Genomic DNA, 12,619 nt, shown 5'->3' on the forward strand with positions numbered 1-12,619 from the left:
TCAGGTGATCTACCTGGCTTAGCCTCCCAAAGTGCTGGGATTACAGGTGTGAGCCACGCCTAGCCNTTTTTTTTGAGACAGAGTCTCACTCTGTTGCCCAGCCTGGAGTGCAGTAGTGCAATCTCGGCTCACTGCAACCTCCACCTCCCAGCCTCAAGCTGGAAAAAATCTTTTTCCTGAGCCTCCTGAGTAGCAGGGACCACAGGTGCATGCCACCATGCCTGGCTAATTTTTGTGTTTTTAGTACAGATGGGGTTTTGCCATGTTGGTCAGGCTGGTCTCGAACTCAAGGGATCTGCCCGCCTTGTCCTACCAAAGTGCTAGGATCATAGGCATGAACCACTGGTGCCTGGCCTAAAACTTTTTTCTTTATAAATTACCCAGTCTCAGGTATTTCTCTATAGCATTATGAGAACGGATTAATACATATGTGTGTCTTTTCTAATACATGCTGAAGTACGTGAATTTAAGCCCAAAGTAACACAAAGGCTCTATGAAAAGGTATTATAATTATCAAGTTGGCTACCCTCAGGGAAAAAAGCATTTAATGTAAAAAGCACCCGTAATTTTATAAATAGAGAGCTTGTGGAATTTTATATAAAGTTAGTTAGTTCAACGGGGAAATGAAGACCTAAGACCAGACAAACACAACAGAAAATGTGGCAAAATGCTAATTAAATATCACTGAGAGAGCAAAGAAGTTTCCACTCCCTCCAACATATGCCTCTATAAGCCAAACAGGACTTGGCAAACCATGGGTAAGTTTACGGTTCCCAGATTGACTAAGCACAAAGCTCATTGTTTAAGCGTGAAATTGTGTTTCCCTGTTTCTGCTGATCCTCAGGAGGTAAGAGTGGGTTGCAGAGGCAGTAGGGCTTGGCTGAATGCTCTGATAGCCAGCTTCCAAGATCTCCCTCAGCAATTCTGCCTCTAGGTATTCACAGCCGTGGGTAGTCCTTTCTCACATTGTACCAGGCTTGGTCTGCGTGACCAAAAACGTATAGCAGAAAAGATGGTATGTCACTTTTCCAAGAACGGGTTATAAAAGATTGCAGCTTCTGTTGTGTGTGCTCTCCCCACTTCCACTCCTAATCTCAGATCACTTGCTCTGGGGGAGGCAAGCTGCCATGAGGTACACGGTCTTAATGAGAGATCTACCTATTGAAGAAATGAAGGCTCCAGCCAACAGGCACTGAACAAACCATGCCTGCCAGCAACTGTGGGTGTGAGCCTGGAAGCTGATTACCCAGCCTCAGTCAAGCCTTGAGATGACTGCAGCTCCAGCCAATAGCTTGACTCGTCAAAAATACTCAGAACCACTCAACTAACCCACCCCTAGATTCCTGGCTCTGAGAAACTGTGTGAAATAACACGTTTGTTGTTTTATTCTGCTAAATTTTTTTGTTTGTTTGTTTGAGACAGGGTCTCGCTCTGTCACCCAGGCTGGAGTGCAGTGGTGTGATCTTGGCTTACTGCAATCTCTGCCTCCTGGGTTGAAGGGATTCTTCTGCCTTAGCCTCCAAGTAGCTGGGACTACATGCACATGCCACCAAGCCCAGCTAATTTCTGTATTTTTAGTAGAGACGGGGTTTCACCATGTTGGCCAGATGGTCTCAATCTCTTGACCTCATGATCCACCCACCTCAGCCTCCCAAAGTGCTGGGATTACAGGTGTGAGCCACCGAGCCCAACTTAATCTGCTAAATTTGGGGGTAATTTATTATGTAGCAATAGGCAATTAATACATATACTTTCTGCAATGCAATGAATGTTTCTGACCCCACTCCCAAATTTGTATGTTGAAATTCTAACCTTCAAGGTGATGATATTAGGATGTGGAGCTTTGAGAGATGATCAGGTCATGGGGGCAGAGCCCTTATGAAAGGATTAGTGTCCTTACAAAAGAGGCCCCATATAGCTCACTAGCTGCTTCCTCCATGTAAGGTTACAGCCACAGGATGGCCATCCATGAACCAGGAAGCCAGCCTTCACCAGACACCAAATCGGCCTTGACTTCCCACCTCCACAACTGTGAGAAGTAAATTTCTGTTGTTTGTAAATTACCCAGTTTACAGTATTTTGTTATAGCAGACTGAATGGACTAAGGCAGCTTCCTTGTCTTTCAGAGAGAGAATGCTTCAAAAAAAAAAAAAAAAAAACTGGATGAATCTAGTTTTGTTAATCTGACAGACCATCAGCATGGGGGTGGGAGAAACAGGAGAGAAAATCAAGTGAATGAATAATTCTCCTCGGAGAACTGGTACCTCATTAGACAGCTCCTATAGTGCTTATCCCTTTATTAATGAAGAATTAACATCCATGTCAGTCTTCAAAAGATTCTAATAGCCCTGAAACTCTGAGAACTTTAGGGTGTCTGCTGAGACAGAAGAGAGAAAACCCTTAAGCAACTCCTCTCAACTATCTTTGGAGGTTGATGACTTGGTCAGCAACTGTCTATTGAACTACTTCTCTAAAACTATAAATGATGCACAAAAATAAAGTCCAAATGGCACACACCCAGCAAAATGCTCAACACCTGGAAAATGGTAAACCTGGGAGGTAGAGGCTACAGTGAGCTGAGATTGCACCACTGCATTCCAGCCTGGGCAGCAGAGTGAGACCGTGTCTCAAAATCAAATCAAAACCCTTCCATTAGGCAGCTTGGTTTTTTTGGGTCTCACTCTTTTGTCTAGACTGGAGTGCAGAGGCACAACTTTGGCTCACTGTAGACTTGACCTCCCTGGTTCAAGCAATTCTTGTGCCTCAGCCTCCCAAGTAGCTGGGATTATAGGCTCGCGCTGCCACATCCAGCTAATTTTTGTCAGAGACCAGGTTTCACCATGTTGTCCAGGCTGGTCTTGAACTCCTGACCTCAAGCCATTTACCTGCCTTAGCCTCCCAAAGTGCTGAGATTACAGGCATGAGCCACCGTGCCTGAAATTATTATTTTTTTTTCAAACAAGATCTCACTTTGTTGCTCAGGCTGGAGTACAATGGCATGATCAAGGCTCACTGCACCCTCAACCTCCTTGGCCTCAATCTATCCTTCTACCTCAGCCTATGAAGTAGCTGGGACTACAAGCACACATATCTTTTTGTACAGATGGGGCTTCACCATATTGCCCAGGCTATTATGAGGCATCTTGATGGGCATTTTAGTTTGCTTCTTTAGTATATATTCCTTCAAGTAGAATTGCTACCATCATGTAGTATGCACATTTTTAAGGATTTTGAAACATAATGTCAAATTATGTTTGTATATATTGTTGGAATTTACACTTCCATCATCAGTGTAAACTCCTATTATTTATTAACTCCACACAATATGTTTTTGTTCTTTCAAAATAGAAATAAGAAATCATAAAATTGATGTATGTATGTTAATGGTAAAAAAAAAAAAAAAAAAAAAAAAAAAAAAAAAAAAAAAAAAAAAAAAAAAAAAAAAAGAAAGAAAGAAAGAAAAAGAAAAAAGAAATCAAGCTATACCAAAGTGTAAACCAGTAGAAAATAAAAGCCATGTTTTTGTCAATATCTTTCCAGGACTTATTCAGATAAAAAGGTAGAGATAGATGGTAGATGGATTTAAAAAAAGCACACACTTGCAAGAAAGTGCAGTAGACACAGAGATACATATTTTTTAGAACAAAAATAAAAACATATATGTTATTTTATAACTTCTGTATTATTAATATTTTTGGACAGAGCCTGTCTTTGTCACCCAGGGTGGAGTGCAGTAACGTGATCTGGGGTCACTGCAACCTCTGCCTCCCGAGCTCAAGTGATCCTCCCACCTCAGCCCCTGAGTAGCTGGGACCACAAGCAGGCGCCACTACACCTAGCTAATTTTTGTATTTGTGGTAGAAACTGGGTTTTGTAATGTTAGCCAGGCTGGTCTCAAACTCCTGGGCTCAAGACATCCACTCAGCAACATCCTTACAAAAGATAAGGTTGCGGTGAGCCGAGATTGCGCCACTGCACTCCAGCCTGGGCAACAAGAGCAAAACTCCATCTCAAAAAAAAAAAAAAATTTATTTTATATATATATGTGTGTGTGTATATATTAAAAAAAAAAAACACACACATATATATATATATATATATATATATATATATATATAATGAAAATTCATGAGAAAGAAAGACAAAAAGTTATCAGACATGCATCAAATAGTAAATATAGATCTTATGCTGGAAATGTCAACCTCCTTGGCAGCTGTAATGCCCATCATTGAAAGGGAAAGCGGAGGACACCATTATGTTAATATGACTTTACCTGTCGATGCAGTTGTATCTGTTGGTCCAGAGGAAACATGGGGAAAAGTTCATAAACTTCTATTTGATGCAATTCATAATTAACAAACTGACATGGAAAAATGCATTTTGAAATATGTGAAAGGAAGATCTATTGTGGTCCCTGAGTCACTGCAATTTTTATTACAGGAGAAAAAATTCTTTTTTTTTTTTTTTTGAGACAGAGTTTTGCTCTTGTCACCCAGGCTGGAGTGCAGTGGCACGATCTCGGCTCACCACAACCTCCGCCTCCTGGGTTCAAGCAATTCTCTTGCCTCAGCCTTCCGAGTAGCTGGGACTACAGGCTCGTGCCACCATGCCCAGCTAATTTTTGTATTTTTAGTAGAGACAGAGTTTCACCATGTTGACCAGGATGGTCTCGATCTCTTGACCTCATGATCCACCCACCTCAGCCTCCCAAAGTGCTAGGATTATAGGCGTGACCCACTGCGCCCAGCTGAGAAAAAATTCTTGTAACCATTTCATATCCTTCAGGAATACCAGATGGTCAGCTGCAGGCTTATAGAAAGGAGTTACATGATCTCTTTAATCTGCCTCATGACAGACCCTATTTCAAAAGGTCTAATGTTTATCACTTTCCAGATGAGCCATACAAAGATGGTTACATTAGAAATCCACATACTTCATCCACCTAACATGGAGACTGGTATGATTTATGTGGTCCAGGACATATATGTTTATCATCATTATATGCAGGACTGGATAGGTGACAATGGCTGGGGCTGTGCTTAATGATTTCTGCAGATTATCTGCTCTTGGTTCAAACATCAGGAATACACAGAGAAGTCCATTGCAACACATAGAGAAATTCAGCAGGCTCTAGTTGATGCTGGTGATAAACCAGCAACATTTGTCGGATCACTGCAGTGGACTGGATCTATTGAGGTACAGCTGGCACTAAGCCAATTGACCAGTATAAATTTAAAAATACTGTTTGTCAGCCAAGGTTCAGAAATGGCCTCTCAAGGACAAGAACTGGCTAATCATTTCCACAGCGGAGAAACTTCAGTTATAATCGGGGGAGGAGTTTTGGCCCAAACAATACTAGGAGTTGCACGGGATAAGATTATAGGGCAGATAAAGTTTCTGATTCTAGATCCACATTATACAGGCGCTGAAGACCTGCAAGTTGTTTTGGAAAAGGGCTGATGTGGATGAAAGGGCCCAGACTTTTGGAACAAGTATGCTTACTATAACTTATGTCTTCCTCGGTGACCAAATATGATTTAAAATACCTTGGAGTCAAAGACTGCAGTAGAGTGGTATTATAAATTTGTGAATAAAGAATCAGTTTAATTTCACATTAAAAAAAAGTGACACATAATAGTTTAGAAGGCAAGTAAACTTCTTTTACCAGCTGCTTAGGCATATTTTGTGCCCCCTTCATGATTTGGAGGGTTTGATCTTCTCCTAATTTTATTCCTCAAAACCAGCCCTTACCATCTTATGTACCTACCTCTTCTGCGATAGTCCCTGGGCCTGCAGGGAGGCAGCTTGTAGAGTCTTAGCAGCAAAGCGTCAGCAGTCAAACAGATCCCTGGGGCCAGCAGGATGCCAAATGAGGGAAGTTGACATCTCTGGTCTTCAGAATACCACGATTTTGGTTTCCTTGGAAGTAAAACAAGGAGAGATAAATAACATTTATTTATCATTATTTGACAGTTATGAGAGTAATTCACATGATAGAACAGAAAAAGGAACCTATTCCATTAGGGTACTAACTAAAAATCTGAAGAAAATTTATAATTTGTTACTTTCTAGAGGGTTATTGTATCCAAGAAATAATGATTTAATCTGCACTTAAAAAGTTAGGGCTAAAATCTATTATTGTTACACTTTTCCCTTAAAGCAATTATTATTAGCTATCATTGAACTCATGCAGACAGCTATACTGTTATAAAATTACAATCTGGATTTTGAAGAACACAGAAAGGTAAATTTGCTTACCTAAACATACTTCACCCAAATAACTTAAAATATTTTTTGACCCTCCTTTAACCAGAATACTTGCTTTTAAAACAAGATGTTTGTTTACCTTGGAAATGCCATTTTTTAAATATACAGCTCATGAGAGCTATTTGGCACTGTAGCTTCTCACAATTAGTCCCAGAAAAAGGCTCTTGGCTTATTAGGTAGGAAGATTTCATGTAAACCATTTTTATTTATTATGGAACTTGTTGGGAAACATTATTCCTGTGAGTAGAGGGGTAGCTTCAGTTAATATTCCATAGCAAAGCAGCAAATGCCCCATCAAGTAGAACTGCTCTAGCTCAGTCCTTGTTGTTGAAAAGCACTCAGTTTTTGCCATCAGCCCCTATAAATGCTCCACACAAAAGGCTATGCAGTGGGGAATTTACATAAGCAGATTTACATGTCTTCAGGTTTTTTTTTGTTTCTGTTTTGTTTTAGAGATGGATTCTCACTCTGTCACCCAAGCTGAAGCACAAGGGTGAGATCTTGACTCACTGCAACCTCTGCCTTCTGGGTTCAAGCGATTCTCCTGCCTTAGTCTCCTGAGTACCTGGGATTATAGGTGCATGCCACCATGCCCGGCTAATTTTTTGTATTTTTAGTAGAGACAGGGTTTCACCCTGTTAGCCAGGTTGATCTCAATCTCCTGACCTAATGTCTGACTGCCTAGGCCTCCCAAAGTGCTGGGATTATAGGCGTGAGCCACTACGCCTGGCCTTTTTCTTCCATTTTCTAAAAATCTTACCACAGGTAATTGTCAGCTAAATAGCTTTAAATTTTCATATTAAAGGCAATTCAGGTGAAAACCAGATAGAAAAACTTACCTCGTAAGGTATGAAGAGAAAGTCTGGTGTGCTAGAGGGAAATTAAAACGGATTCTGGCAGGGCTCGGTGGCTCACGCCTGTAATCCCAACACTGGGAGACCGAGGTGGGTGGATCACCTGAGGTCGGGAATTCGAGATGAGTCTGGCCAATATGGTGAAACCTTGTTTCTACTAAAAATACGAAAATTAGCTGGGCCTGATGGCGGGCACCTGTAGTCCCAGCTACTCAGGAGGCTGAGGCACAAGAATCGATTGAACCTGGGAGGCTGAGGTTGCAGTGAGCCCAGATCACGCCACTGCACACTCCAGTCTGGGCAACACAGTGAGACTCAGTGTCCAAAAAAAAAGACAAAAAAACAAATGAAACAATGGATTCAATTGCCAATTGAACATAAAATTATAGAAGTCTATTATAAAGGCCTTTAAATATATACACACACATTCACACACAAAGTTCCCATAGCTATTACTTCAGTACATTAGCCGTGAAATAAATACAACTTAGCTTGCAAAACACACTGTTAGAGCTATTCGGTGGTTTTTATCTCAGTAGAAAAGTAACAGCAGATAAACGCAGGCAGAAAAAAAAAAATAGAACCTAAGTACTCTGTAGTTTGCAGGTCAATATTAGGGTTCTTTTTCCTTAATGTAAATGTGCACAAAGACCATATTACTTCCCTTTTATATAAACCCTGGCAAGTAGTGGTGTCATAAAACCTTATGGAGTACCCAGAAGGGGGCCATTCTCTTCCTTTTCTCCTTATTAGATTTGTTTCCTGCCCTTTTTTTTTTTTTTTTTTTTTTTTTTGAGCTCTATCCTAGGGTTTTGTGTGCTGGACAAAGTGCTGCTTGTGGGCAAGACTCCACAGTGTGTCACCACTGAGTCGTTTCCACCTTCTTACGGGTCTCAGTTTCTCTCTCCAGGGGTCTATGACCTCTAAGAGGGCTCAAAACGCTGGGTGATCAGCCCTTATATACGTTTCCTGGATGAGTCATTTTAAAATTAATTTTGGGGAGAATTTCCCTGCAGGGTTACTGTACATCTCAGGTGGTCCACCCCCTAGACACTTCCACAAGTCCCCGGTCACCCAGGGGTGCCTTTGGCTGGGAGGAGCAAATGCCCTTTCCCTTCGGAGCTGAAAAACTCAGTCGTTCGTTTGTCTACGAAAACAACAGTGCAGTTTCTCACGCAGATGCACCCAGGCAAACCAAATCAGGATACATTTTAGGAGAAAAAGCAATAGAGAATTCCATTTAGAATGAGTCTCTGAACCAGAACTAGGATCCTTAAACAACAACTTCCTAGGAGAAAACCAGCTCAGAATAAATCAAGGACCATCAACCAAAGGGGGAACTCCGTCTGGAGCTGGAAGGGACAAGCTTGAACTCAGTGGCGCTTCAGTGGGCCCATGCTGGTACCTTAACTCTGGTTTTGGGCAACTCCTTCGGGATCCTGAGTCTTCTCTGAGGCCCCACGTATTTGGATGCCAAAATATTTTCAACCAAGAGTCAAACTCTGTAAAATATTTTGAGATTTATTTTGAGCCAAATATGAGTGACCACAGCCTGTCACACAGCCCTCAGGAGGTCCTGAGAACATGTGCCCAAGCTTGGTTTTATATATTTCAGGGAGGCATGAGACATCAATCAAATACACTTAAATACATTGGTTTTGTTCAGAAAAGCAGGACTCCTCAAAGCAGGGGTTCCAGGCTATAGGTAAATTTAAACATTTTCTGGTTGACGATTGAATTTGTCTAAAGACCTGGGATCAATAGATAGGAATGTCCGGGTTAAGATAAGGGGTTGTGGAGACGAAGTTTTATTGTGCAGAGGAATCTCTCAGATAGCAGACTTCAGAGAGAAAGCAGGTGTAAAATGTGTCTTATCGGACATAAAAGGGTGCCTGGCTCTTAGCTGATTATCTCCTGGATCCGGGAAGTAAAGAAGGAAAACGAAGGGGAAAGGGGCTTCTCTATAGAATGTGGATTTTTCCACACGAGACTTTACAGGGCAATTTCAAGGTATGGCAGGGAACTACATTTTGAGATTAAATATTTTGATTCTTTTCCTTTCTCATAATGTTACACCAGAGTCAGATTGGAAAGTAAGTCATGATATATAGCATTAAATGAAACCCATCTGATGAGAATTTATGGTTTGTAGGGCATGACTCCCTAAACCCCTTAGATAGGAATTTGGGCAAGTTTTAAAAATCAGAGCTTAGTCCCCATCCTCTTGGCCCTTGCAGTTCTCCCTCTACCTCCCTGGTAGAGACCTGAGAACCCACCAGAACATCAAAACAAGCCTGAATAGACTGAGAACAACTTAAGGATATCGTTTTCTTCCCTGAGTACACGTGTTGGGTTTACACTGCTATGGAGAAAAATCTGACCAGATGTTGGAATGTGGAAAGAGACACAAAGAGGGACACAAGCAAAGAGTGACACTGGGAGAAAAGACACAGTTGCCCACCTTTCCTTTCTTCCCTGGCCCACTTTCTCTCCTGTGTTTCCATGTCAAGATCAACCCCATGTTTACCCTGACTCGGTGCCCACTGCCCTTCCTCTTTCAACAGCTGCCCCTTCAAGGACTGGTAGAAAGTAACCTCAGCCTTGAGTCTGCCAGCTTGGTTCTTAGGGTTCTGTCTCACAATACTACGTCCATGTGGCCACTGTGCTGGGCTGAGAACTGTTAAATGTGTGCTCTGAATGAAGAGGCCCCACCAAAAAGGCTTTGTGTGAGCAACATGGCTGTTGGTTCACCAGGGAGCGGGCAGGCTGAGTCTGATAAGAGGGTCAGCAGAGGGCGGTGGATTGGGGTTAGTTTTATAGGTTTGGGGTAGGTAGTGGAAAGTTACAAAAGTTACAGTTTAAGGCAGTTTTTGCAAGCTGGGAGGGAGTGGTAGGGTCTAGCTACAAAGTCCAATGCTTTATCAATTGAGGCAGGAATAAGGAACAATAGAAGAAAGTCTCAAGTTAATTAGGCTCCACAGGGATTGATCATTCTTCCCCTTTTCGTGGTCTTCCAGTTACTTCAGACTTTCTAGTTCCAAGAACTCATCTGGAGTGTCTATGCAGGTCACAGAGGTTATCATGGTGTCCACGGTGTCAGTCAGCCTAAAAGACCTTACAAGAACCAGCAACAGCACAGCTCTGAGGCTGGAAGGGTTGTTACTACCTTCTGTCCTTCCAAATGCCATTTTTAGGACATGGTTCTATCTTGAACTTCTTTTTCTTTCTGTTTCTGAAATGTATCACCTTTCCTGGATCTTAAGGGAAGGGGGATGACAATGTATCAGACTTAGCTAGAATTACTCATGTTATCCTCCCAACCATCCGCCAAAGAGGGTGTTTAGTGGAAACATTTGAGGTGTTCAGGAGTTAGTGAGAGAAGAGGGTTCCTCTGAAAGGTCATGTGGTGGAAATGAAAGATTCCCTGTGTCAGAGGCCTGTGAACCAGAGCAACTCCATCCTAAACAGGAGCTGCGTAAAATGAGTCTGAAACCTATTGAGCGGCATTCCCAGATGAGTGAGACATTCTAAGTCACGGGATGAGATAAAAGGTCAGCACAAAATACAGGTCATGAAGACCTTGCTGATAAAACAGTCTGCTGGGTCTGGTGCAGTGGCTCACGCCTGTAATCCCAGCACTTTGGGAGGCTGAAGCGGGGGGTCACGAGGTCAGGAGTTCGAGACCAGCCTGGCCAACCTGGTGAAACCCCATCTCTACTAAAAATACAAAAATTAGCTGGGCATGATGGCATGTGCCAGCTACTCCGGAGGCTGAGGCAGAAGAATCACTTGAACCTGGGAGACAGAGGTTGCAGTGAGCCGAGATCATGCCACTGCACTCCACCTTGGGTGACAGAGTGAGACTCCATCTCGAAAAAAAAAAGAAAACAGTTTGCAGTAAAGGGGCTGGCCAAAACCCACCAAAACCAAAAATGGTCAAGAGAGTGACCACTGTTTGTCCTCACTACTACACTTCCAGCAGCGCCATGACAGTTTACAAATGCCACGGCAACGTCAGGAAGTTACCCTACAGAGTCTAAAAAGGGGAGGCATAAATAATCCACCCCTTGTTTAGCATATCATCAAAAAAGTAAAAGGGCAACCAGCAGTCCTATCCATTCTTTTATTATTTATTCCTTTACTTTCTTTTCTTTTTTTCTTATTTACTTTTCTTCCTTTCTTTTCTTTTTGGTTTTGATATAGAGTCTTACTCTGCTGTCTAGGCTGGAGTGCAGTGACGCGATCTCGGCTCACTGCAACCTCCGCCTCCTAGGTTCAAGCAGTTTTTCTGTCTCAGCCTCCTGAGTAGCTGGGGAGGCTACGCCTGCTGGGTTCAAGCGATTCTCTTGTCCCAGCCCCTCCTGAGTAGCCGGGACTACAGGCATGTGACACTATGCCAGGCTAATGTTTGTATTTTTAGTAGAGATGGGGTTTCACCATGTTGGCCAGGCTGGTCTGGAACTCCTGACCTCAAGTGATCTTCCTCCCTCAGCTTCTCAAAGTGCTAGGATTACAGGTGTGAGCCACCATGCCTGGCCAAAAGCTAGTTTGTTGACTTTTTAAAAAGTCAAGATATTTCTTGCACATCTGAGTTTATAGAGTGACATTAACATGAGTTACTTATAAATAAATTAAAGCTCAGAGAAGTTAAATAACAAGTCCAAAACTACACAGCTAACAAGGAGCAAGAGATGAAAATTGAATATACTTTTGCTTCTACAACCCAGGCTTTTCCCATTCTAACTTGTTACCTCTTAAGCATTATGAGAATAATATTCTTCTTCTCTGAAATTACTGCCAATTCACTATGAGCACTGATGGGGCAAATAAATAAATAAATAAATAAAATTACTGTCAAGTAAACCACTTACAGTTAATCACAACCATCAATCTTGCCTTCTAAACACTTCTTAAAACTTTCAATGTTCTTCATACTCAATGCCAACACCCTATGCCAATTACCATCATCTCTTACTCAAATATTTGTCATTGATTTCTAGTCTCATTGTATTCACTCTTCTAAATCCTACTCAAGGCCAGGTGCGGTGGCTCACGCCTGCAATTTCAGCACTTTGGGAGCCCAAGACAGGCGAATCACGAGGTCAGGAGTTCAAGAGCAGCGTGGCCAACATGGTGAAACCCCATCTCTACAAAAAATACAAAAAATTGGCTGGGCATGGTGGCAGGCACCTTGTAATCCCAGCTACTCAGGAGGCTGAGGCAGGTGAATCTCTTGAACCTGGGAGGTGGTGGTTGCAGTGAGCCAAGTTAGCACCACTGCACTCCAGACAGGTCAACAGAGTGAGACTCCGTCTCAAAACATATATATATATATCCTATTCAAGTCTGAGTGCAGTGGCTCATTATAATAGCAGCACTTTGGGAGGTTGAGGCAGGAGGATTGCTTGAGTCCAGGAGTCAAGACCAGTCTGGGCAACATAGAGAGACCCTGTAATAAATATTCTTCTGAGCGATCTTCTCAAAATGGAAATCTGATC

The 12,619-nt window shown here is 42.3% G+C and overlaps 1 pseudogene; it reads left to right on the plus strand.

Annotated features, from left to right (window-relative positions):
• The first annotated feature begins 754 nt into the window (after positions 1-754).
• LOC108303244 lies at positions 755-5,541 on the plus strand (annotated as a pseudogene).
• The last annotated feature ends 7,078 nt before the right edge of the window (positions 5,542-12,619 follow it).

Source organism: Cebus imitator, unplaced genomic scaffold (genome assembly GCF_001604975.1).
Source record: "Cebus imitator isolate Cc_AM_T3 unplaced genomic scaffold, Cebus_imitator-1.0 Scaffold45, whole genome shotgun sequence".
NCBI lineage: Eukaryota > Metazoa > Chordata > Mammalia > Primates > Cebidae > Cebus > Cebus imitator.